We start from the raw sequence: 26,053 nt of genomic DNA on the forward strand, positions 1-26,053 counted from the left end.
ACTTGGTCTTCACTGACTTCACGAAAGCAGCAGCAGTGAAGCAATCTCTGCCAAAAGCAACTGTGTGTACATGCATTGATTGAAGAGGTGAGTGGGAAGGAGGGGGCTGGGGGAGACATCCGTTCCTGCTGCAGATTTTCCAAGTTTGCCACACCGCGGCAAATCAAGTTTTCACCATAGTCCCTTTTCAGATGTTTCCTGATTAGTCACCCCGTCTCGTCTGTTGCTTGACAAAGGTTTCTTATGTTATAACATTGAAATTGCTAGCTGGGATAAGTTCTGCCTAAGGGCTTGAAGGTGCAGAAATCTAATCTACTCTCATTGCTAAGATGGCATGGGTGACAACACATGTTGTTGTTGTTTAGTCGTTTAGGCGTGTCCGACTCTTCGTGACCCCATGGACCAGAGCACGCCAGGCACTCCTGTCTTCCACTGCCTCCCGCAGTTTGGTCAAACTCATGCTGGTAGCTTCGAGAACACTGTCCAACCATCTCGTCCTCTGTTGTCCCCGTCTCCTTGTGCCCTCCATCTTTCCCAACATCAGGGTCTTTTCCAGTGAGTCTTCTCTTCTCATGAGGTGGCCAAAGTATTGGAGTCTCGGCTTCAGGCTCTGTCCTTCCAGTGAGCACTCAGGGCTGATTTCCTTCAGAATGGATAGGTTTGATCTTCTTGCAGTCCATGGGAGTCTCAAGAGTCTCCTGCAGCACCATAATTCAAAAGCATCAATTCTTTGGCGATCAGCCTTCTTTATGGTCCAGCTCTCACTTCCATACATCACTACTGGGAAAACCATGGCTTTAACTACACGGACCTTTGTTGGCAAGGTGATGTCTCTGCTTTTTAAGATGCTGTCTAGGATGGTCATTGCTTTTTTCCTAAGAAGCAGGCGTCTTTTAATTTTCTGACTGCTTTCACCATCTGCAGTGATCATGGAGCCCAAGAAAGTAAAATCTCTCACTGCCTCAATTTCTTCCCCTTCTATTTGCTAGGAGGTGATGGGCCCAGTGGCCATGATCTTCGTTTTTTTGATGTTGAGCTTCAGACCATATTTTGCGCTCTCCTCTTTCACCCTCATTAAAAGGTTCTTTAATTCCTCCTCACTTTCTGCCATCAAGGTTGTGCCATCTGCATATCTGAGGTTGCTGATATTTCTTCCGGCAATCTTTTCCCAGGAGAGTTTGATAATGATGCTTTGTATTTATGATGCACTTTTGGAGTAAGAAGACCTAGTCCAGCATTGTGCTCACACAGTGGCCAAACAGATGCCTATGGGATGTTGCACTGCATACCCAGCTGGGCAAGGATGGGTAAAATCAGGGACCTCCCAGCTCATCTGCCCTGGTCTCTGTAATAATCACTAGATCATCTCAGTTAGTTAGAGCATGGTGCTGATAATGCCAAAGTCGAAGGTTCAATCCCCATATGGGACAGCTGTGTATTCCTGCATTGCAGGGGGTTGGACTAGATGATCCTCAGGGTCGCTTTCAACTCTACAACTCTATGATTCTATGATCCACAGCATCCACTGAATGCTGTTTTATTGTGGACTGACATAGCACTGAGTAGGGATTGAGCAAGACTGACTTGGCCTTAAATCTCGGTTACAGGGAGGCTGAGCAGGGGTGACAGATATCAGATGTCTACTCCTTCCTTTTATAACATTGCCTACCCCACCCCTCTCCATACCACCTCTCCCCTAGACCCTCCCCCATCTGACCGAGGTACGTGATGCCATTACTTATTTTTCCTCTCTGTCCCAAAACAACTGCACAATTCCCCAACAGGAAAGCTCAATATTATCACCTGCTATGCACCCTCTGTGAATGATTTCCATGCTCTTACCAGGTCTTCTTCTTCTTCTTTGGCGATCACTCGTAGTTGAGTAAGATTGTCTTCCATAAACACGGTTTTAACAATGAGTCTGTAAGTGACTCTGGAGGTCAGTTCTGGATCCCCACATCCTTCCAGAGTGGGGACATGAACATTCCCTTTAGTGTCATGCTTTTGGTGGTGATACCAAATGGATGGCATGCAACCCAAGGTAGCATTCTTTGTATGCCCCTGTGGAGGAACTGATAAAGGCAGACAAAGGTGTCCATAATCAAGAATTGTGGAGTCAGGCCTGGTTGGCCACTCTAGGAAGCCAAGCTCTCTTACAGAGTTAAACTGCCCTGCAACAATACCACGGGCGGCGATAGCAAGCAAATTATAGCACACAACTCATTCTCTTCCTGCTTAGATGGTCCGAGCTTCTTCTCCATTCACTGCTAGGGGTAGTTGGGTGCTAGCTTGTTCTGCGCAAGGACAGGCAGGTATTGATCGTTTTAGAATCTGGCATGTCATTTACTGTAATGTCTGTTTTACATATATTGTATGTACAGTGGTACCTCAGGTTACATACGCTTCAGGTTACATATGCTTCAGGTTACATACGCTTCAGGTTATAGACTCCACTAACCCAGAAATAGTGCTTCAGGTTAAGAACTTTGCTTCAGGTTGAGAATAGAAATTGTGCTCCGGCGGCGCGGCGGCAGCAGGAGGCCCCATTAGCTAAAGTGGTGCTTCAGGTTAAGAACAGTTTCAGGTTAAGAACAGACCTCCGGAACGAATTAAGTACTTAACCCGAGGTACCACTGTATATTAATTGAAGAAGATCATTCTTGAAAGATACTGGGGAATCTTCAAATAACAATAGGCTGCTATTTTCAAGCCCTGGTCTGAGGATTTGCTTCCCTCCCAACATCTAACAATTGCATGCAGCACTTTTGGGGGCTAAAAAATGTGATGCCCCAAACTTACTGTGATATGTGTCGCAGATGTCAGCACAAAGTGGCTATGGTGATGGGCAGCAAGAAAGAGGTGCGCCGATCTTCACAGAAATGAACTCAAACATGTCAAATATTGCACCACTGCCACATGCAAAAAGTCATTGTTGTATATAAACTGCTTTGCGATGTTTGCCTTAAAAACAGTATATAAATGCCTTAAATGAACAATAAACAATCCAACCCCCTCAGCTAACATTCCCCAGAGAATGGGCACCAAACTAGTTTCAGCCTGCAGTTAAGAATAACTGGTACATTCCCTCCCCCTTTCACTAGGACCTTGAAGGCCATTTTCACTCCCCTTATTTTCATGACCTGTAAGCTTTTCGTTATTTGTATTTGAAAGGTGGGATTAAAAAAATCCAAAACAAGACTCTACAGCTCCCACCTTTTCCAGTTCCAAATTATAATCAAGTAGATTCAATCCATTCACCACCCCTGCCACTGTGGGCACATTGTCGCTCCCAGCGCCAAACGTTTGATTTCTGTTGCTCCTGGAATGTTCCAAAGCAGTTCCCAGGGGGTGTAGCTCGCTATGTGTCCTCAGACGCCATGTTCCGCTATGAACATTTAGGGGTCAGCGTTTATGAAAGTAAGGGGCGGATAAGGCTAGTGAGAGCTTCACAATTTGCTCTGCCAGCCCCCTCTTTGACCTGAACCACCCCAGCCATTCCCAAGCTTGGATTTCTCTTGCGTAGAGGCTGCCAATTAGACAGACGTGCATAATTGTGTAGTGATCTCGCTCTCTCTCTTAAAAAAATGTGGATAAACTTTCACTGGAGGCTAAATTTAGACTGTCAAACTCGTTTCCCTGAGGCCAGATTGAAAGGAGGGGAAAAAAAGGGAAAGTCTCTTCACATGTGAAGAGGCTAGTGTTTAAATCTGTTATGTCACTCAGAAAGTTCAGTCAAATGAGGACAACTTTGCAGAATCAGCTGCAGTTTGCCACTGGCCTCTCAGTCTGACAGCTTTTCTTTGTCATATGCTTTAATGCTGTAGATAAAGCGAGCCTAATAACAAGCCAAAACTCAAAATCTAAACTGACAAGGAATAAGAAAGTAGGTCTGTATTATTTGCTTCCATAGAAAAACGCTTTTGTTCAACAGTTTAAAATCCCTTATTTAACAGGATGTTTTCGTTTTGTTTTTCGTTTTTTTAAAAAGAGAAATGCCATGAATTTAGGATATTATCCAACCAAAATTCAAAGCACTTTCCGCATTATATCTGATTTTGGGACACCATGCTGTTAAAGAACCAGCCATTTATTAACTTATGTACTTACTTACATCAAATTTTGTACCCCACCCTGTCTAATGAATGCATATCGCTCAGGGTGAGCGCTTGAAATTACAATATCATTATAAAAGCACAGTGTCAAGCAAAATACAATGGAGGCTGGTGGGTGAAGTGAACTTCAGATAAAATCACCTGCCAGCATAAAATGGTCTGTATTAGTGCAAGATGGTTAAGAAAAGGGATTTCTGAATTTCATGGGGCAAGGTTTTGTTCCTGAGACCCATGATGTTTCAGGGTAGTACTTTGTGGCAGAGGTCCAGGGCCTCACTCAGCAGAATGAACAGGAGGACCTTCAAACACAAGAAGACTGGCTCATCACATTTTGAAATGCATATTTTCATCTAAAGAAGAGCCCTACCCAAGACCATCAATTCCTTGATTCCTTATGCCCGATTTGAGACTATGGCTGCCATCCTATGTTGTTTATCTGGAAGTGACCCAATGGAACAAGCGGTGTTTACTCCTGAGTGCATACATGAGATTGGGCTGTGAATCAATTAAATTAACACCGTCTGGTTCAACTGATTGCACCACTAGTGTCCTTTTATCAGCAGGTTACATCAACGGAATGAATAACTTGTCTTACCTTCTTCCAGTGTGTGTTGGAATGTGTTTTTAAGCAGACAGTTCACCCTGTCTGCTCCTTGCCATTACTGCTGAATTCAGGTTTCTGCAACACACGATCTATGATCTTTAGCCAGGGTCAGGAAAATGCCTAAAACTGAAGGCAGTATAAGAATATATGAATTGTTGTGGTGATGAAGAGTTGGGGGGTCCTTATTTGGGGGACTTTGGGAGGCATACACAGCCAGTAATGTAGTGAGGGGGGGGCAAGGGGTCATGGCCTGAGGCACAGAATTCTGAAGGTACCCCCATGGCATGGCTGCAGCCTTCTGGAGCCTTCAGGGCTGTGGCAGTGCCTCCCCCTCGTGGCTGGCGAAGGGATACCTGCCCCTGGGCAGAACTTCTGCTGGCCAGATCCCAAACTTTCCCCAGCCTGTGCTGGTAGAAGAGTTTGGATTTGATATCCCACTTTATCACTACCTTAAGGAGTCTGCTGCATGTGGAGGAGCGGGGACGCGAACCCGGTTCACCAGATTACAAGTCTACCGCTCTTAACCACTACACCACACTGGCTCTCCACTGGTACTTCCCTCCTAGTGTGTGTCATTGTGCATACTCCACAGTGGGAGCACAGGGAGGAGAGCAGCTCACTTGCCCGGAATCCGCTGGCACCCGTTCTTGTGCTCTGTGGCAAAGGAGAGGCTGTTGGGAAAGGGCTGTGCTTGGTGCCTTGGCCTGCTCCCTGCTGCTCTCCTCCTAGGCATGCTGTAGCTATAGCTCCAGCACTGATGGGACACCAGCAAGCCTGCAAAGGAGCGCCAACCACCACTCCCTCTGGGAGCTTGCCGAGCTGAGAGGGCCAACACGGCAACCAGTAGGTAACCTCTGTGAGGAGCAGTGAAGTTCGCTTGTTGCCTCCTACACAATGCCAGCACGAGGTTGGGGCACAATTCTTGCCTTGCCCTGGGCACTGTCAACACATGCTATGCCACTGTACACAGCATACATTTAAAGCACACTGACAGCACATTCTTCTCCCAAAGAATCCCCAGGACAGTAGTTTATCCCTCACAGAGCTACAATTCCCAGCACCCTTAACAGCAAGCAGTCCCCCCCCCCCCCAGGATTCCTTGGGGGAAATAGTGTGCAGTCAATGTATGATTTGTGCACAGCCCATGTCACCAGCAGTACTGAAATGGTTCATAGCTCAGGCTCCATGCAGAGCATATCCTTGGCATTCTAACAAACAAGACTGTATCAATGAATTCCAATCATTTGGAGAGAAAAAACCCAGTTACTGTGTAATTATGATGCTCCTGATGTAACTTTGATGTCCTAAGCGGATGTTACATTAGGCCCCATGTTTACCAGAATTGCCCATGGTAAACATTAACCATAAAGTCAAGGCTTCTCATTGACACAGCAGTTGAACTGCGGCATAATCAGAGATTAAAGTACACATGTATTTGCAGACCAGAAGCTCAGTGCGCTAATTCGCTTCCCATTGACGGAAAGAAAATGGGTTGCGAAATGCGGTCCATGCAGTTATGCTCAATGAGAAAGGAAATCCGGTGCTGCCCTCCAGTGCGTTTCCCCGAGCAACTTAAATTCCTTTCAGAGTCAACAACTTGATCCTACAATTCTCGGCCAAGTCATTTCCTCCCTGATTAAAATCAAACTGACCCAATTTCCAACAAGTGGCAAAACCTGAAATGATTTCAGCTGTGACAGAGCAGCTTAATGGGGTTTGGATTTTCAAAGCCCTCCAGTTGAGCACTCTCACCTATAGGGGAAAGGATGTTATGTACGCCCCAATCTCCAAGTGGTGAGAGACATCAGGAGTGCTGGCACTGACCTTGAGTTTGGCTTCCTTGGAATGAAGATCAGTGAAGACTGTGGTGTCTTTTTTGATATATATGGTGGTATATATCAAAAATTAGCATAATATAGAAGGGCTCACAGCATTAACACTCCAACCGATCTAGATTCCTCATTAGGTTTCCAGAGAGCCTCAGCTTTGGACTCCACACAGAGAGCAAGTCAGTGTCTTCCGAGCCACAGATGAGACAACAACAACAACAACAACAACAACAACAACAACAACAACAATTTATTATTTATACCCCGCTGATCTGGCTGGGTTTCCCCAGCCACTTTGGTTGGCTCCCAACATAATTAAAAGCACAATAAACCATCAAACATTAAAAACTTTCCTAAACAGGGCTGCCTTCAGATGTCTTCTAAAAGTCAGATAGTTGTTTATTTCCTTGACATCTGATGGGAGGGTGTTCCACAGGGTGGGCGCCACTACCGAGAAGGCTTGACCCTGGACTACTGCTCTGCAACTTCTAGCATGATGTGGCCTCCAGCCAGGTGAGGGAGTGAAGGCCTGCCCACTCCTTCGGGAAACACCACTAGCTAGTTGTTGCTATGGCAACACACCTGCGCCTGACCTACACTTTAGACATGTAAAAAAGGATGCTAAACAAGCTAGGTTTGGTCATTATCTTAACAAACAGACAGCTTTGGCCACTAGTACAAACTCTGAGGTTACAGATATAAAGCCATGAGCTTGGAGGGAGCCCAAATATATAATCTACCTCCCATAACTATAATAATGGCATGGGATCAGTTGTTAACAACAAACTAGGCTACGAAGGGAATAAACTGGATTGGCTAGCGATAGGATGGCCACTTGTCCTGCTTTACAGAAGATGGTTCTCTATTTGAAGGGCTGTCTAATATGTTTAAAGATAAGGAAGTATACAAAATGAGCTTACAGGTCAAGGAAACATTCAGGACTGTCCCAAAGTAAGTCTTATTCCAGTGGAAGGTGTTATAGAAAATAAAAGGGTTGGCTTTTGCTGCCCAACTGCCCAAGGGACTGAGTCCCTTAAGTCCATGATCGGTCAGAGATGAATGGATGGAAGCAGGATGCAGTGAAAGCAAGACAGATCTTTATTTTTCTGTTGCAACAGAGTTCCCTCCCCTCCTTGCAAGAGAGGCAAGAGAGACCCTGAACAATGGTGTTCAAGCCCCTATAAAGACTTCCAAAAATTGCCTACCCTGTAGCCCAAGACCATCCACAAAATACATACATACGTCACAGAAGGAGGCGGTCTCCAGCAGAAATTTGAGAGTGCTGCTTCTACAAAGGGAACTGATGAGACTGAGCTTGGTGAGTAACAGATTAGAGTACATAAGAACAGTGGAGCTAGACTATAGCCATCATGGCTAGTAGCCACTAATAAATTTACCCTCCACAATGGCATCTAATCCTCTTTTAAAGCTATCCAAGTTGGAGTAGGGTCAATAACTCAGTGACAGAGCACATGACTGGTATGCATAAACCCACAGGATCAGCCCCTGGTTTCTTCAGTTAAAAAAAGGACCATAGGTGGTAGCTGGTGATGGGAGAGAACCTTTGCCTCCTGAGACTCTAGAGCAGGGTTTCCCAAACTTGGATCTCCAGCTGTTTGCAGACTACAACTCCCATCATTCCCAGCTAGCAAGACCAGTGGTCAGGCATGATGGGAATTGTAGTTCAAAATCAGCTGGAGACCCAGGTTTAGGAAAAACTGCTCTAGAGAATCAACTAGCAGATGGACAGATAGTTCAAAGAAAGCCAGTTCCTTGGGCACCACAGTTAGCTTTGTGTCTACCCACCAGCACCACTGGTGATCAATTCTAAACATATAAAGTCCACTAAAACTATATACAGTGGTACCTCGGGTTAAGTACTTAGTTCGTTCTGGAGGTCCGTTTTTAACCTGAAACTGTTCTGAACCTGAAACACCACTTTAGCTAATGGAGCCTCCCGCTGCTGCCGCACCACCGCTGAGCGATTTCTGTTCTCATCCTGAAGCAAAGTTCTTAACCCGAGGTAATATTTCTGGGTTAGCGGAGTCTGTAACCTGAAGCGTATGTAACCTGAAGCATATGTAACCCAAGGTACCACTGTACTTAGTTTTGGGTCTTTCAGTGTGTCCTTTGTTTTTAGGACTTTTTAAAAAATCCAACACATTCCAATTTAAAACCAGAGGAGGAGATGAAGGAATGTGCATGGTTACAGGCGGCCTTGTATTGGGAGGTTTTTAATGTTTGAGGTTTTACTATGTTTTTATATGTATTGTAAGCTGCCCAGAGTGGCTGGGGAAACCTAGCCAAATGGGCTGGGTATAATAGTAATGGTAATAGTAATAGTAATAGTAATAGTAATAGTAATAGTTATAATAATTGTGACAGAGGGGCAAGGAAAAATGGCTACCACTGTAAGACCTAGTGCTGAACATTTGATGGTAGACCTCCTTCTGTGATGGAAAATTCTAAGAAAAATAAAATTAAAACTTTTTTTTTTGCACAATCCCAAAAATACATTGTGTACTCAGATTGTGCTTAGCATCACGAGTCAAAGCCATAAATCACAACAGTAGCCTAAAGTAATATCATAATATTTTATTATCTGGCAAGCTCACAAGGAGCAGAACGCCCCAAACACATTAAACACGGTCCTGGAAGCCGTATGCAGAGTAGAATGCCCCTGAAGCTCTTATTGGGTTATAAAATTGTCCTTCCAAACTATAATTATAAACTACGCTCAGCATTATCATTGTTGCTCTACTTGATCAACCCTATTAGAACAAAACAAATATGTGCATCTAGTTACTTGCCCAGCATGCATTTTGCAAGTGATATAATGTCATTTATCTAGAAAGCTGCCACTCTATCATCGTGTCAGTGCTTTGGATCCAGAGCCCAAAAATGTCTTCTGGAGATGCTCCAGAACAGTGTGGGAGGTTGTGCTGAGGGACAAGAGGAGTTAGAGGGAAACTAGCAAAAACTGCTCCCCTCCTTTCTCTAATAGGATTTTATTTCTCTTCTGGATTTTTGTCCTTTCCCTTAATGGGAGATCTGCATCCAGATCATAGACGTGGGAACGGCCATTGCCGATTGTCCACTTTTTGATTTTTACTCAAGTAAATGAACCTCAAGGTGATCAAGGATTCCCCAAGGGGAAGATCAATAATGGTTGACAGGCATCTGTGAAAAAAAAAACAGCTTAGCTACCACTGCTGAATTCCTCCTATCGTGTGTATCCACAGGAGCTGATGAAGTGCATCTAAGGTGCGCCATCAGCATAGCTCATTGCAGAAGTGGCACAACCAGTGAGCTATTATTTACCGGGAGGGAGACAGGCAAGATGGTAGCAGTGTTGGCACAGTCAAAGACACTGGTGGGAGCACCAAACTGGCCTAGGGGATTTTTGTGGAGTAAAGAAAAGGGATTCAGTTTTCTTCATAATCCCTTGCAGGGGTGTGTTTGTTGCTGTTTTTCTTTTCTTCATTTTTAAAAAAGCTGTGCAGGTTCAAACCAGCCTTTTCTTTCCACTGACTATGCCCCGCAATGTACCTTATAGGACTCCAATAAGCCTTACAACATGAGGCTGTCAAAAATGTTGCCTGCACAGCTCTGAATGTTTGTATTTTGTTTGGCAGCCTCGATTCTTGCAAAGGCTATAGACGTAAGAGAAACATAGAGTTATAAGCACAGAAAAGAACAAGAACAACAGAGCCACAGGAGCACTGGGAAAGTTTATAAAGCCCCTGATCTGACTTTATTGACAGCACACTTTGACCCAAGAGGGAGGGAATGATCCCTGAATCACCCCAGTCTGCCTTGTTATTCATTCCCCATTCCATCCCTTGAACCAATGGACATCCTTGTGGGATATGACGTAAGCAGTCAAGTACAACACTTCCTGTTTGCCCAGAGTGGACACGCAGGGGGGTGTTACTCCATAGCCAGGATGGCTTCCTGTCACATGTGACCAGGTAGATGGGCGTGACCTTGGGAGATCTCATAAAAGGGGCTGGTCATGCAGCCATCCCCCTTCTTCTTCCTCTTGATGCCATGCTCTCTTGATACTGATGTATTTTGCTGTCTGCTGGCTCTCAGCCACCAGGACATTGGCCCATTCCCATATGGGATGAACTCAAACCGTCTTCTGTAACTATAAGCTAAAGCCTGCCTTCAAGGATCCAACTGTGAACTGAATGTGAGTAAACTTCTTGCTACTTTTAAAAGAAGCTTCTTGTGTCTTTATTCTTTTTAGGAGGGATAAAAGGGGTCTTGCCAGGAATATATTCCAATCTGAACAAAGCCAGATTGGATTGCTTAAGTAAAGAGATTCAAATGAATCTTCCAACTAGCTTCCTGCTAGATATTGGGGAATGCATTCTGCTGCTGACTCACAAGCATGAGTTAGGAAGGATACTATTAAATCAATATATCCTCTCCTAGTATCTACAACTTTCCCACAATCCTGACCGTATATGCCTCATACTCACACCAGAAGTGACACAACCAGAGTGCATGGGTCATGCCAGGAGTTGACAGAGGCAGGTTCTGCATTCAGCCATGCTACTGCTTCACAGACCTCAGAATGGGCTGAAGAGAAACAGTCACATTTTGGATGCCTGTTTATTTCAAAGGAAGCAAGAAGGAGAGAGGGAACTGGACAGCAGAAGACTTCCCACCCACTAAACCATTGATGGAGAGCACTGCAATATAGATGAAGAGGCCTACACTTATCCTTGGTGGAGGTTGCCAAATGGTGGCACACCTTAAGTTCCAGAACATCTGATTACTGACGGGGAATCATTTGTGTTAAGTGAGTGTCTTGGACTCAGGGGAACTGACAGGCCGGAATTGTGTCTTATGAGGTTGTGTGGAATGGCGAAGTTACCACTGCCAGCAGTAGCTGAGACCATATAAAATGTTCTGAGATGCCTCCTGTGGCATGCAGTGGTTCCACTATAGCTGCACATGGAATCCTTTGCAGAAAGTTAATGTGGAAAGGATTTTCTGAAGAAACCTACTACAAAAACCGCTGGGACAGGGAAGAATTGGACCACCTTAAAATTACCAGAAAGAAGAAATATAATTAGCCAAAAATCCAGTATTGTTTTAATTAATTCATAATGCAGCAAATTAATCGATGTGTCCCAATTTCACCCTTTTCAAACATCATGTCATCACTTGAAATTGTTCTGCACACTGTCTCCTGTAAGAATGTAGTTAATTTGTTCCTTTGCGGGTACATTAATCCCACATTGTTTAGTGACACAGATAATAAGATTGTCTTCACCACAGCTCTTTAAAGGGAGTTGGTACGACAGTCTGTTTTGCTTCAGACCACATTGATCAGACCACAACTATGTTTCTGTAACATGCAAATATAATTCTGTTCTACAAGTTTGGGACACTGGCGTGCTTCCTTTCACTCTTAGACTCTGTCTGCACTATACATTTAAAGCGGTATCATACCACTTTAAACAGTCATGGCTTCCCCCAAAGATTACTGGGGACTGTCATTTGCCAAGGTTGCTGAGAGTTGTTAGGAGACCCTTATTCCCTCCACACAGCTACAGTTCTCAGAGTTCCCTGGGAAGAGGGATTGACTGTTAAACCACCCTAGGAATTGTATCTATGTACAGAAAATAGGGGTTGTTGGCATCCGTCTGTTTCGAGAGACAATGGAGTGGGCCTCTGGGGGTGAAGTCAAACAGCTGCAGAATCGCAGCGCCTGCTGTGGCTGCAGAAACCGGTGACTTGCAATTGCCAGCATGGCTTTTGCTGTGTTAACAGCACTGAAGTGATCTCTCTGGGGTGCAAGCCTGGGCAATAAAGATGTCCTGGGCTGCCCAGACAACAATACCCCCCTCCCCATCTTGGCCCCACTGATGTGGTCTTGAGGAAAGCAGAGCAATATGTTTATACTTGCTTGGCTGCAGGAGGTGTACAAGGCGCAATCCAACCATCTTGGGGACCCCAGTCCAGATTTCTGCAGGGTTTATTCCATAACCTTTTATTCTCCCAAAGATGTCTGGCAAGGCAGTGGGTATGGATATTTCCTCAGGATTTACTCCCAAAGCTTTCCTTGCGAGTGAGTATAGCTGCAAGGCGGTGGAGGTCTGGAGCCTGAGTTTTCCTTCTCCTAGATGGGCTATCTGCCCTCATTTTCCTCTACAGAATGTGCAGTAACTGTTTTCTTGACTGTTGGACCCACTATTGGTCTCATCTGCTCAATCTGCTAGAGCTTGTCTTCACATGCAGGGGAAGTCCCTAACTCACCAACGGTTTGAGCCTTATATAGGGGTATCCTTGCATTTAAACCATACTCTAGTTTTTTTTCTTAAGGGTGCTGGGCATTTTAGCTCTGTGTAATTCAAAATGTTCTTTCGAGAAAGACATGACTATTAAAGTGGTATAAAGGTAAATGTAAAGGGACCCCTGACCATTAGGTCCAGTCGTGGCCGACTCTGGGGTTGTGGCGCTCATCTTGCTTTATTGGCTGAGGGAGCCAGCGTACAGCTTCCGGGTCATGTGGCCAGCATGACTAAGCCACTTCCGGCGAACCAGAGCAGCGCACGGAAACATTGTTTACCTTCCCGCTGGAGCAGTACCTATTTATCTACTTGCACTTTGACGTGCTTTCAAACTGCTAGGTTGGCAGGAGCAGGGACCGAGCAACGGGAGCTCACCCCGTCGCAGGGATTTGAACCGTCGACCTTCTGATCGGCAAGTCCTAGGCTCTGTGGTTTAACCCACAGCGCCACCCGTGCCCCTGTCAAAGTGGTATAATAGTGCTTTAAATTGTGTGATATGGCTATGCTGTCTCTTCGACAAGTCTCAGACCAATGGATTCATGGCTGTCTGGCAGCAGCTCTCCAAAATTCCTAGATAATAATGATTAAGGCGATCACTGTTATATTAAACATAGCAATAACAATTGTTGCATTTTGTTGGGTGAGATGCAGTGTAATGCAAAGGAGTACAACCTATTTCCAGAGGAATCCAATTCTCTGCACAGGAATCTTTTAGTCCAGTGATGGGGACCTTATGCTCCTCTAGATGTGGCTGGACTCAAGGTCCCATCAGCCCCAGCCAGCATGACCAACGGGAGGCCCACCAGTTCCCCATCCCTTTCCTAGTCTCCAGTACAGTACCTTTAAAGTTTTTATTTGTTGTGGTCAGGAAGAGCAATAGTTTAAAGGAGAATTTTGTTTTTCCAAATCGTGGAACAAAGAGCAAAAGGTCCGAAAGGGAAACACACTGCTTGCATTTAAAAATCATTAACGGTACAGTAAAATAGAGCTGGAGAACGCCCCGGGCACTGCCTGTGCAATGCTATTGCATCCTTGGCCAGTTTGTAACACCCTTGTAAAACTTAAACTCCTTTAATTTAAAGCTTCTTTCATTTGTTTTCACTCACTTTTTATTAGCCCAATAAATTTCATCATGGCTAGGAGGAGTAAACAGACATGCTTTAAAGCAACTTATGCTTTGTAAACTCTCCTCATCTTTGTTTAGAGGCCACCTTGGGTTGTCTTTGTTGTTGTTTTTTATAAGATATTTATTCAGAGTTTAAAAGTTACAAAAAGGAAAAAAGAACAATACAAAATACAGAAAGAATACAACAACCACAAAGAAAGAAAAATAAAATAAAAATAAAAATAAAAATGAAAAATATATTCACTTAAAAATATAAAAAGAACTGATTAGACCTTTACATAACTTTCTTCCTTTACTTATTTCTTTGACCTCCCCTTACCTCCCAATTTTGTATTCTAGTTCAAATCGTTATTTCAGCAAATCCTTCCAACCTTATTTTCATTTAAGTAATTTAATTTATTATATTATAATTTAACGTCTTCTCTTTCATCAAGTTCATCAACTCATTTTTACTTAATCCTTTATATTATTTCTACCAAAACCACCTAATTTTCTTTTTCCAACATCTTTCTAACATTCCTTAATTTTACAACATTTCTGAAGATATGCTTTAAATTTTTTCCAATCTTCTTCCACCGACTCTTCTCCTTGGTCCTGGATTCTGCCAGTCATCTCAGCCAATTCCATATAGTCTATCACTTTCGTCTGCCATTCTTCTCGGGTGGGTAGTTCTTGTGTCTTCCAATACTTTGCAATGAGTATTCTTGCTGCTGTAGTAGCGTACATAAAAAAGGTTCTATCCTCCCTTCGCGCCAGTTGGCTGACCATGCCCAGGAGAAAGGCCTCTGGTTTCTTCTGGAAGGTATATTTAAATACCTTTTTCATTTCATTATAGATCATCTCCCAGAAGGCCTTAATCCTAGGGCACATCCACCAAAGGTGAAAAAATGTACCCTCAATCTCTTTACATTTCCAACATTTATTATCGGGCAGATGGTAAATTTTTGCCAGCTTGACTGTGGTTAGGTACCACCTATAAATCATTTTCATTATAGTCTCTCTTAAGGCATTACAAGCCGTAAACTTAATACCTGTGGTCCATAACTTTTCCCAGTCAGCCATCATAATGTTATGTCCAAAGTCTTGTGCCCATTTAATCATAACAGATTTAACAATTTCATCTTGTGTATTCCATTTCAACAGCAAGTTATACATTCTTGATAAGTTCTTAGTTTTAGGGTCTAACAATTCTGTTTCCAGTTTTGATTTTTCCACCTGAAAACCAATTTTCTTGTCCAAATTGTATGCCCCCCTTATTTGATAATAATGAAGCCAGTCTCATACTTTAGTTTTTAAACTGTCAAAGCTCTGCAGCTTTAATCTATCTCCATCCTGTTCCAGAATTTCCCAATATTTTGGCCAATTTGTCTCCATATTAAGTTTTTTCAGAGCCTTAGCCTCCATTGGAGACAGCCACCTTGGTGTTTTACTTTCAAGTAAATCCTTATATCTCATCCAAACATTAAATAGTGCTTTCCTGACAATATGGTTTTTAAAGGCTTTGTGTACTTTGACCTTATCATACCACAGATATGCATGCCATCCAAAAGCATTATTAAAACCTTCTAAGTCCAAAATGTCCGTGTTTTCAAGAAGCAGCCAATCTTTCAGCCAACAAAATGCGGCTGATTCATAATAAAGTTTAAGGTCTGGCAGGGCAAATCCACCTCTTTCTTTAGCGTCAGTTAAAATCTTAAATTTTATCCGAGGTTTCTTGCCCTGCCAGACAAATCTTGAGATATCTCTCTGTCATTTCTTGAAACAGTCCATCTTGTCCAAAATTTGCAATGTTTGAAACAAAAACAACATCCTAGGCAATACATTCATCTTTATCGCAGCAATTCGGCCCAACAATGATAACTTCAGTTTTGACCATATTTCCAAACCCTTTTTCACTTCCATCCAACATTTTTCATAATTATCCTTAAATAAGTTCACATTTTTAGCAGTCATATGAACCCCTAAATATTTCACCTTCTTAACCAATGTTAATCCTGTCTCCTTCTGAAACCTCTCTTTTTCAATCTCTGTTAAGTTTTTCTCTAACACCTTAGTTTTCAAGCTTGTTCAACTTAAATCCCGCCACTTGACCAAATTCTTGAATTAATTGCAATACTCTTTTAGTACTGGATTCTGGCTCCTGTAATGTCAAAACTAAATCATCAGCAAAAGCTTTCAATTTATACTGTTTAGCTCCGAGTTGTATACCTTTCACCAATTGGTCCTTTCTAATCATGTTAAGCAAAACCTCCAGGACCGATATGAAAAGCAATGGGGAGATTGGGCAGCCCTGTCGTGTTCCTTTCTCAATCTTAAACTCTTCTGTAACTCCATTATTCACGATTAACTTAGCTTTTCACCTTGGGTTGTCTTTGAAAAGTGCAAGAAATTGTGTTAGCATATGAGTGGGATGGGAAGAAAGAAAGACACTTTCTGTACCTGGCCACCTGGCTGGCAAATAATATGCACACATTAGCAGCATCAAAATTGATAAAATGCTTCAAAATATACCATAAATTTATAAGGTATTGCAGAAACTAATCTGTATAAACTCTTTCCCTCAAAGGTCAGTACCTCATCCCTCTGAGGTCTGCACCCTAGGTGACTGGCTAGTTAGCCTAATGGTAGCATTGGCCCTGCAGACACTCCTAATCTGTTTCCACCTCCTGTCTGTGAACCACCTCACAGACTAGATGACAAGCTAGATGCTGATGAGGATCTGCAGGTGCTGACTCTCCCCCTCCATCTCCTAGGTCAGTGTTTCCCAACCTTGGGCCTCCAGCTGTTTTTGAACTACAATTCCCATCATCCCTGACCACTAGTCTTGCTAGCTAGGGATGATGGGAGTTGTAGTCCAAAAACAGCTGGAGGCCCAAGGTCGGGAAACACTCTCCTAGGTCACAGAGATGCTAGCACCAATACAAACAGACTGCTGAGGCCCCACCCACCAGTTGCTTGCCTGCTCTTGGACTCTTGCTTGTTATGTTAAAGCAGTGATGGCCAAACTTGGCCCTCCAACTGTTTTGGGACTACAACTCCCATCATCCCTAGCTAACAGGACCAGTGGTCAGGGATGATGAGAATTGTAGTCCCAAAACAGCTGGAGGGCCAAGTTTGGCCATCACTGTGCTAAAGCCCAACATCAAAAAATCTAAGACCATGGCCACCTCCTGGCAAATAGAAGGGGAAGAAATGGAGGCAGTGACAGATCTTACCTTCTTGGGCTCCATGATCACTGCAGATGGTGACAGCAGTCACGAAATTAAAAGACGCCTGCTTCTTGGGAGAAAAGCAATGACAAACCTAGACAGCATCTTTAAAAGCAGAGACATCATCTTGCTGACAAAGGTCTGTATAGTTAAAGCTATGGTTTCCCCAGTAGTGATGTGTGGAAGTGAGAGCTGGACCACAAAGAAGGCTGATCGCCAAGGAATTGATGCTTTTGAATTATGGTGCTGGAGGAGACTCTTGAGAGTCCCATGGACTGCAAGAAGATCAAACCATTCTGAAGGAAATCAGCCCTGAGTGCTCACTGGAAGGACAGATCCTGAAGCTGAGGCTCCAGTACTTTGGCCACCTCATGAGAAGAGAAGACTCCATGGAAAAGATCCTGATGCTGGGAAAGATGGAGGCCAGAAGGAGAAGGGGAAGACAGACGACAAGATGGTTGGACAGTGTTCTCGAAGCTACCAACATGAGTTTGACCAAACTGCGGGAGGCAGTGGAAGACATGAGTGCCTGGCGTACTCTGGTCCATGGGGGTCACGAAGAGTCGGACACGACTAAACAACAACAACAAGTGTTAAAGCCTGTACCCACTCTGCTCTTCAAAAGGAAGAAGCAGGGAGCATGTCCCTCATTGGTTCAGCGTTGTGGCTGAGCCTAGCCATATTATTCAAATAATAATAATAATAATAATAATAATAATAATAATAATAATAATACTTTCTGCTATGCCTTTGTGCCCTTGCTTTGCTTATGTATCATACTGATTTAAGCACTGAAGATCTGTGCAAAAACCCGACAATCCGAGTTCTCCATTCAGGAAGAGCCAGGACAGCATTTGCACTTGCTTTGTAAGTGGGCTTTGTAAGTGGGCTTTTCTTCACTCAATGCACATTCCTAGATTCATTTCACTGCACCTGCAGCCCCACCCACCCAAACACCTGTTCAAGGAAGTCATCATCTGCGCATGCACATTGGGAGTTTGAACTACACATACTGTGGAGCAGCATCTCTGTCGAAATATGACAGGCACTTTTTAGAAACAGTAGAAGATTTTGTTTTCTTTTGTTCTGACAGGCTTTCCCAGCTGCACTTTTATGCATACTTTATCCAAGTATATGCACTATTGTACATATCACTTGGTTGGAGCGCTGCTTTGCAAAATTCAGAGAAGTGCAAATTTCAAAGATAGGTTCTCTTTCAGGTTGCGTACTGTTTTGGAAAGTGTTTATGTGGCTTCACCTCTAAATGCCAATGTAATTGCAATTTCTCCCCATCCCTACTCTCAGAACTGCTAGCAAGTCTGATGTCTTCTTCACCCTGGTACATGATCTCAGCTTGACTAAAGCGTCGCCAAGTCTTCTGTTTCTTTATGTTCCAGCAGGGTCCAGGCAGACAGAAGCATTTCTGCCCTCAAAGCAGACATTCAGACTTGCTTAAAACATGAGTCAGAGTTTTCTTGACCAAAGTTTGCTTCCATTCCTTCTATAGTTTTCTCTGGGGTGAGCACCTTTGCCATGCATGCAGTTACACTCCCCGAAATGAGCCGAGTAATACAGAACAATCCTGCTCTAAATAATGAGACACTACAGATCCTCACACCATCCCTGGTCTTCGTGCTGCTTTTGGCAACCCGACCATCCCTACACACCCAGAACATGGCCAGAGGGGAAACATGTAACTTCTTATTTCAAGCTACTGTATGGAACTGCTGCAATTAAACAACAAAATCATTACCACCCCCTCCCCTTCCGCAAAACACATATCTATAAAATTCTAAGACCAGCAAAAAGGTGGGTTCATCTCAAAACAAACTATAACTTCGCAAATTAACAGCTGGCACTTCAGAGGTTGGGAGGTGCCCACAAAACAAAACCTCTTCTGTTTCTAACAGATGTTTTCAATAAAGCACAGAAACACTGGAACTGAACGCCAGCCTAGTGAACATTTCCTCTCTGATGCCTGTTCTCTGCTGCTTACTCAGGCCACTGGGGAACACAAATCATAAACTTCTGTTTTAGAATCTCTCTCTCCTCCCCACTTCTTTTTCTTTCAACCCCTCCTGAGGCTCCCTTGCAAGCAATTATTGAGAGGCTGGTTTTTCAAGTAGGAAAGAGAAGAGGAGGCATTTGCAAACAGGCACCATATGCACACCGTTATAAATGTATGCGCAAGTTTGTGCAAGTGAAGGCATGTGCTTGCGCGCGAACACACAACTCTGTGTGCTTATGCCCCTGTTCAGCAGAGTGTAATAACAGACCTGCATCTTCAGAAAGTGTATAACATGCAGATATTCACTGTAGATCAAAATGGCTACGGCCAGAATGGAAGGAAAGGTGAAGTTTGGGAGGCCATCAAGTTTTCATATTGCCCCACCAGCGTGGACCTTTACATGGTTCCCCAATGATTGATTGGTTAGAATCATAGACTCAAAGGATTGTAGAGTTGGAAGCGACCCTGAGGATCATCTATTCCAACCCCCTGCAATGCAGAAATATGCGAGTGTCCCATACAGGGATCGAACCTGCAACCTTGGCATCATCAGCACCATGCTCTAACCAACCGAGCTGGTTGATTCCTTCATTTCTGCACCACTTAATATATTTAAAATATCTCCAAGCAATGTACAGAAAACTGAAGCAGCAGCAAACTTATACAATCTATTACAAAAATACCGTTACATATAAAAGTATAGCTGCCCCAGCTGCAACAAAACATGTCTTTCCTGCATCGGTCTCTACAGCCACAACAGGCGCTGCAACTTTCCAACAGCCTGACCTCAACCCCAAAAGGCACACTCCTCCATAGTCTACAGGGACAGATGGATGTCAACAACAACACGCATGAACATATATTAAAGGTAAAGGGACCCCTGACCATTAGGTCCAGTCGTGACCGACTCTGGGGTTGCAGTGCTCATCTCGCTTTATTGGCTGAGGGAGCCTGCGTACAGCTTCTGGGTCATGTGGCCAGCATGACTAAGCTGCTTCTGGCGAAGCAGAGTAGCGCACAGAAACGCCGTTTACCTTCCCGCCAGAGCAGTACCTATTTATCTACTTGCACTTTGACATGCTTTCAAACTGCTAGGTTGGCAGGAGCAGGGACTGAGCAATGGGAGCTCACCCCGTCGCGGGATTCGAACCGCCGACCTTCTGATCGGCAAGTCCTAGGCTCTGTGGTTTAACCCACAGCACCACCCGCATCCGTACGAACATATATTAGGTCCCTGTAATATAGAGGTCCCGAATCTGCATATACATTGCCTGCTGTGGCGCTGATGAACATGTTGCTTACATGATAATAGGCAGTCTGCCTGGAGCCGTTTTTTTCACTTGGCATGCTTAGGCAGAATTGCACAGCCTGTCTAGCCCTGCTGCTTGTATTTAAGGTAGGTGTGCAGCTGCCAGGCATTCACAGACTCTAACACCAAGCAACCTGCGTGGGTGGATTCAACTTTCCTTCACACTGCCTCTCCTTTGGAAGTAGCTTTGCTCCAGTTGCTTGCATGCATCTGGATTTAACACACAAAACAATGCACACATACACAGAGTGTAAAGTCATGTCTGGTTGCTAAGCTGTAAAAAAAGGAGCACACCTAGAAGGAAATGTATGCCTGTACCCACTTTAAAGCAAGCTAATTAAAATATTGTTTTTGAAAGGAGACATGCAAAGTGTGTCTTGAAACCATGCGAGTTTGTTTCCTACTCTGCACCCCCTTGGTGATAGTTAAACGATGTCTCGTGGTTGAGTGCAACATTTCGAAAATGAAATAGTCATATCACAAATTGTTTCCAGAGGGTTAGCCATTGTTTTGCCTCTTGCAGCAAGAAGAAGGAAAAGCCTTGTGGCAATTTAATGGCTAACAGATTTATGGTGACTTAAGCTTTTGTGGACTAGAGTCAACACATCTGATTCAGCCGAGCTGGTCCGTGGAAGCTGATGGGCAATGCAACCAGGCTTTTGGTTGACCTGATTGACATCCTATACCCTTTTTAAATGTGGCTCTCTTTTTTGGGGTGTGGGTGTGTGTTATTGGCTTATTGTTCTTATTTTTATTTTATATATTGTGATCTTTACTGTGAACTGCCCTGAGACCTCCCGGTATAGGGCAGTGTATAAATTCAATAAATAAAATATATGCCATAACTTAAATGGATCTGAAAAGGAGCTAGACAGATAGTGGAGGATAAGGCTATCAATGGCTACTGAGTCATGATAATGATATATCACCTCCAAGGTCAGTTAGTAAGTAAGTGAATTTTTATTTATACCCTGCCCTTCACAGCCAAGACCGGGCTCAGGGTGGCTAACATCAAATATCAAATACATTAAAACACAATCAAACAATTTGATTAAAATAAAATCCTGAAGGAGCGTCTCCACCCCCATTGTTCTGCCCGGACCCTGAGTTCCAGCTCTGAGGGCCTTCTGGTGGTTCCCTCACTGTGAGAAGTGAGGTTACAGGGAACCAGGCAGAGGGCCTTCTTGGTAGTGGCGCCTGCCCTGTGGAATGCCCTCCCATCAGATTTCAAGGAAACAAACAACTACCTGACTTTTAGAAGACACCTGAAGGCAGCCCTGTTTACGGAAGCTTTTAATGTTTGACGGACTACTGTATTTTAATATTTTGTTGGAAGCCGCCCAGAGTGGCTGGGATATCAATAGTATTATTATTATTATTATTATTATTATTAAAAATTAGAATCAGGATAAAATTAAATGGCTGCCCACGAATTACAATCATAGGGGTCAGGAACCTCAAGTGTTCATCATGGCCAGCTATCCATATTGGGCCCACATGAGCCGATAAAAGGGTCAAATAGGTGACTTGCATAAGAACATGAGAAGAGCCATCAAGCCAATGATCCATCTAGCACAGCATCCTTTTATCACACAACCAGATGCCTGTGAGGAACCTGCAAGAGGGTCCTGGGCACAAGAGGACTCTCCCCTCCTACAGTTTCAGCAGCTGGCATTCAGAAGCATTGCTTCCTTCAGCCACAGAGGCAAAGCTAGTAGCCACTGATGAGCTTTTCCTCCATGAATGGTCCAATCCTCTTAAATCCATGCAGCTGGTGGCAGCCATCACAGCCTTGTGTGGGAGCAAGCTCCACAGTGTAACTATGTGCTGTGTGAATGAATGCATGAATCTTTATTTGCGTCAGCCATCGGCCATAGCAATAAAACAACAATACGACATACAAAGAACAGAAATAAAAAGTCAATGATATAAAATACATTTTGGGTTTTTTGAAGCAATAGTCAAATAGTAGGTCTTATTCTGATTGCCCCAGCTAAAAACCTTGCCACCTTTGCTGTCACCTGCTCATCTTGATCTGCCAAGAGAAAGGACACTATGTCAGTGGTTGGGTGACCCAAAAAGGACAATAAAAGAGGGGGTGATAATCTCATTCCTCAAGTCTTTATAAAGAGTGCAAGCCAGAAGGGCACGTGCCACCAATTTGGTGCTGCCATCTCCGCAGGGACAGCAGTGTTTTTCGTGTGGAATCTGTTGGAATCATCCCTCAAGTACAGCCGAGGGCAATACATTCAATCTTGCGAGAGTAAAAGCGCGTCTATATTTTAGAATTGCTAGGTTATGCAGATAGGGTGCCAGAGAGTCGAAATGGGAAGGTGGGAAATAGTTGTAACATGGGCAAAATTTCCTTATTGTGGCCAAGTTGTTCTGACGTTCGATATCATTTAGGCACTGACAAATTAGGCTGCTTTACTAAAACCCAAAGTGAGTAGCTGTTGTGGATGTCCACAAATTCTAGTGTTGTGAGAGAGGGATTAAAAAAAAAAAATCTCTATCCATTTCTCCATGCCCTGCGGAATTTTATAAACTTCTATAAACCTCTCTGGGCCAGGGCGGCCTGTCCCGTTTTGCCACCTGAGAAGTGAGGAGAGGCAGCGGAAACAGGGAGAGCTCACCGGAATGTTCTGCCACTGTTTCTCCTCATGTCTCATGCAGCAGTGGGAATGGATGTGTTCTGAACCCACCTAGTCAATGGAAAATGGCACAGGGTGATAATTAACAGTGTCCGTAACCTATTTAGCACAGAAGATAAGGCCTCCCCATTGGAGTTACTCATTTTCTGCTTATTCTTTCTGAATCTCAGTTTTTGGAAACATTAATAGTGAACAGGCTAACTCAGCTGGCGGTGCTCCCCAGGAGCTTGGGTGTTTTTCGAAAACGATTGTTCTCCACAATTTTCACTCGCGATTTACTTCTCCCCCAGCTTGTCTCCTGTTGAAATTATCACAGAACATCACAGTCATTCTTGGGTTTAGGCAGTGGGGAAGGAGAGCCAGATGTCCTAGTTTTGTAGGGTTTCGTTTTTATTTTTTAACTTTAGACAATTACACTCATTCTTCAAAACGCTCCCCCTCCGCTCTGCTCCTTAACTGTTCGGTGCCAAGAGATGGATATTTCCAGGACATAAATCAAAATGATGATTAGTACAAATGGAAGGAGTAAGCGACCTACTTTGTCAGCCCCTGGTTTTGTTTATAGGACAGTTTGTTTCCAGTCCTTGGGTAAGTCAGGAAACGACAGTAGATGCTATCGTTCTGGTCACAAGCAAACCTCTTACATATGGCACTGCCCCATTAGCTAACAAGCGGCTGCAGTGTTTCATTGACTATTTGGCTACATCAGCACTACCCAACCTGGTGCCCTCCAGCTCTTGCTGGACTTCAACTCCCATCACTCTCATCCAGCATAGTCACTGGCCAGGGATGATGGGAACTGAAGTCCAAAACATCTGGAGGATACCAGGTTGGGGAAAGTTGGGTTAGATTCAACTATTAAAACCCTTTTGTAGATTAAAAAGATGTCACCACTTAATGAGGCTGCTTTTTGCGTGTGCAAAATATTATTTTAAATAGAAACACTTGCATATATTGGGCTGTACTGGTTTAGCAGAGTTAGCAAAACTTGGAAGTGGGAGCTACTCAGTCCCACTTCCATCCCCAGTTCTGTCTCATTCACAAATCACTAGCATTGCTTAAAATAGTAAACACACAGGTCCCATTGTTAACAGGGGCTACACAGTTGGGTCTCTGCTGCCCTTGTATCAGTCACTGCTTCTTAACTGGATCGGGAGGGCTGGCACAATGCAAATGCACCAGCCGGGCCAATCCAGCGCTCCTGGTGGTGGGTTTTCATGTGCCACCCTTGACATTGCCTCACCCCTCCCAGGAAGAAACATTGACTCACCTGCTGGGAGGTCAGGTAAGCTCCTTCATCCTGCCCATCATCTGGGCACCTGTGGTCTGTGAGGCACTCTTTTTACTGAACCAACAGATAAATGGTATACATGCTACAACAAGCAGAACATCAGCTTGCTGCTGCTGCTGATAGCGATCTACCCAATGGAAGTTGCGGCTACACATCAATATCTGAGAGGACTGGCCCACCCATGAGGCAAGGTGCAGCAACTGCCTCAGGCGGCAGGATCCACAGGGACGGTCAATTCCGACGTAGATTTTTATTTCCATTTAGTTCCTGATGTAGATCTTCCTTCCCTTCTTCCCTGGTGGCAGGAGTGACCCTTTGGGGTTTGCCTCAGGCACCAAAATGTTTTGGGCTGGCCCTGATATGATGGCCAGCACTGGCACAATGGGCCTCAGATAGCTTTATTAGAGGGTTTCTTTTCCTTTAGATGTGTCAACACACAAAACTTGACTTTGAATCATGTAATCTCCCTCACCTCCCTCCTTCTCTCTCTTTATTAGCATTTAAGGGATGACTAATTGCTTGTGGTGACATGTTTGCAACAACTGTGGCGAGTAATGAAAGAAGGACCCAAACGTTTTTTTCATTATTTGTTCATTTCATAATTTTTACTGCCTCCTAAATTGCCCGGCTAGACTTAAAATACAAAATGAAACACAACCTTGACGCTGCCAAATGCTAGTTGATTGAGCAGAGAGCAATGACCTCAATTTTTTTGCTGTGTCCTCAGATTCACCCCATTTCTCATCTGCCTTCTCTCCCCCCCTCCCCCCAGGCCACATTATGGCAGGTGGGAGGCTGTGGACATAACTGCCCCGTAATTAGATGCAGTAACCACGGTAGGTCTCTTTGCTGGTTCTTCTTCTACAACAAACGATGATTATGGATTCTAATTAAAAGCTCTTCTCCGTGGGCCTTGACCTGTCAAAACCTTCCATACAACCAAATGGCCAGACAGCCTTTCAGACTCATTAGGGGGTTATCAGTATCCCTCTTTGTGAAGCTATACGAGGATACAGTTTCGGTTTAGCCTGGAGCCACCTGCCCTGTAATCTGTCGCTGGGCCTCTCCACCGGATCTGAGGCATTGTTACTTCAGGACACAGAAAATGCAAAGCCATTGTCCTCAGCACCCAACCTTAAGAGGGAGCCTGAGACAAGGAGACGTCGCATCCACAGGACCTAGAATTTATTCTATTTCTTTTAATTTCCAGAAGGGTAGATGTGTTAGTCTGTTACAGAAAAAGCAACAGAAAGGCCACAAGACATTTATATAATAATTTACTTTGCACCATCATCAATGGCTAATTCAGTTGTTTCCAGACTCAGTCCTTCATGCTGTTATTAACCTTTATTATAAGCCTCTAAGAGCCCAGGGCCGGGATAGCTTATGAGTCCTTAAGGGCCTAGTCTCTTGCTCAGACTTGCAGGCCTAAGGTGATGGTACTTCCTCAGACTGCCCACAGCTGTGTCCAGTTCAGCTGAATTCTCCACAGCCAGTTTGTTGAGTTTCTCAGGGAATCCAGAGGATGGAAAAAGGGCCCCCTCCACTCACAGCTCCTTCACCCTCTGTTCTCTTGTCCTCAAGCTCTATGAAGCTCCCCAATGGT

At 44.1% G+C, this 26,053-nt stretch overlaps 1 long non-coding RNA gene across 1 annotated transcript in view; it reads right to left on the reverse strand.

Annotated features, from left to right (window-relative positions):
* LOC309345559 overlaps positions 1-26,053 on the reverse strand; it is a 351,011-nt gene that overhangs the window by 317,585 nt on the left and 7,373 nt on the right. The gene's annotated exons all lie outside the window — the stretch shown is intronic.

Source organism: Podarcis erhardii (assembly GCF_964252035.2).
Source record: "Podarcis erhardii genome assembly, chromosome: 1".
NCBI lineage: Eukaryota > Metazoa > Chordata > Lepidosauria > Squamata > Lacertidae > Podarcis > Podarcis erhardii.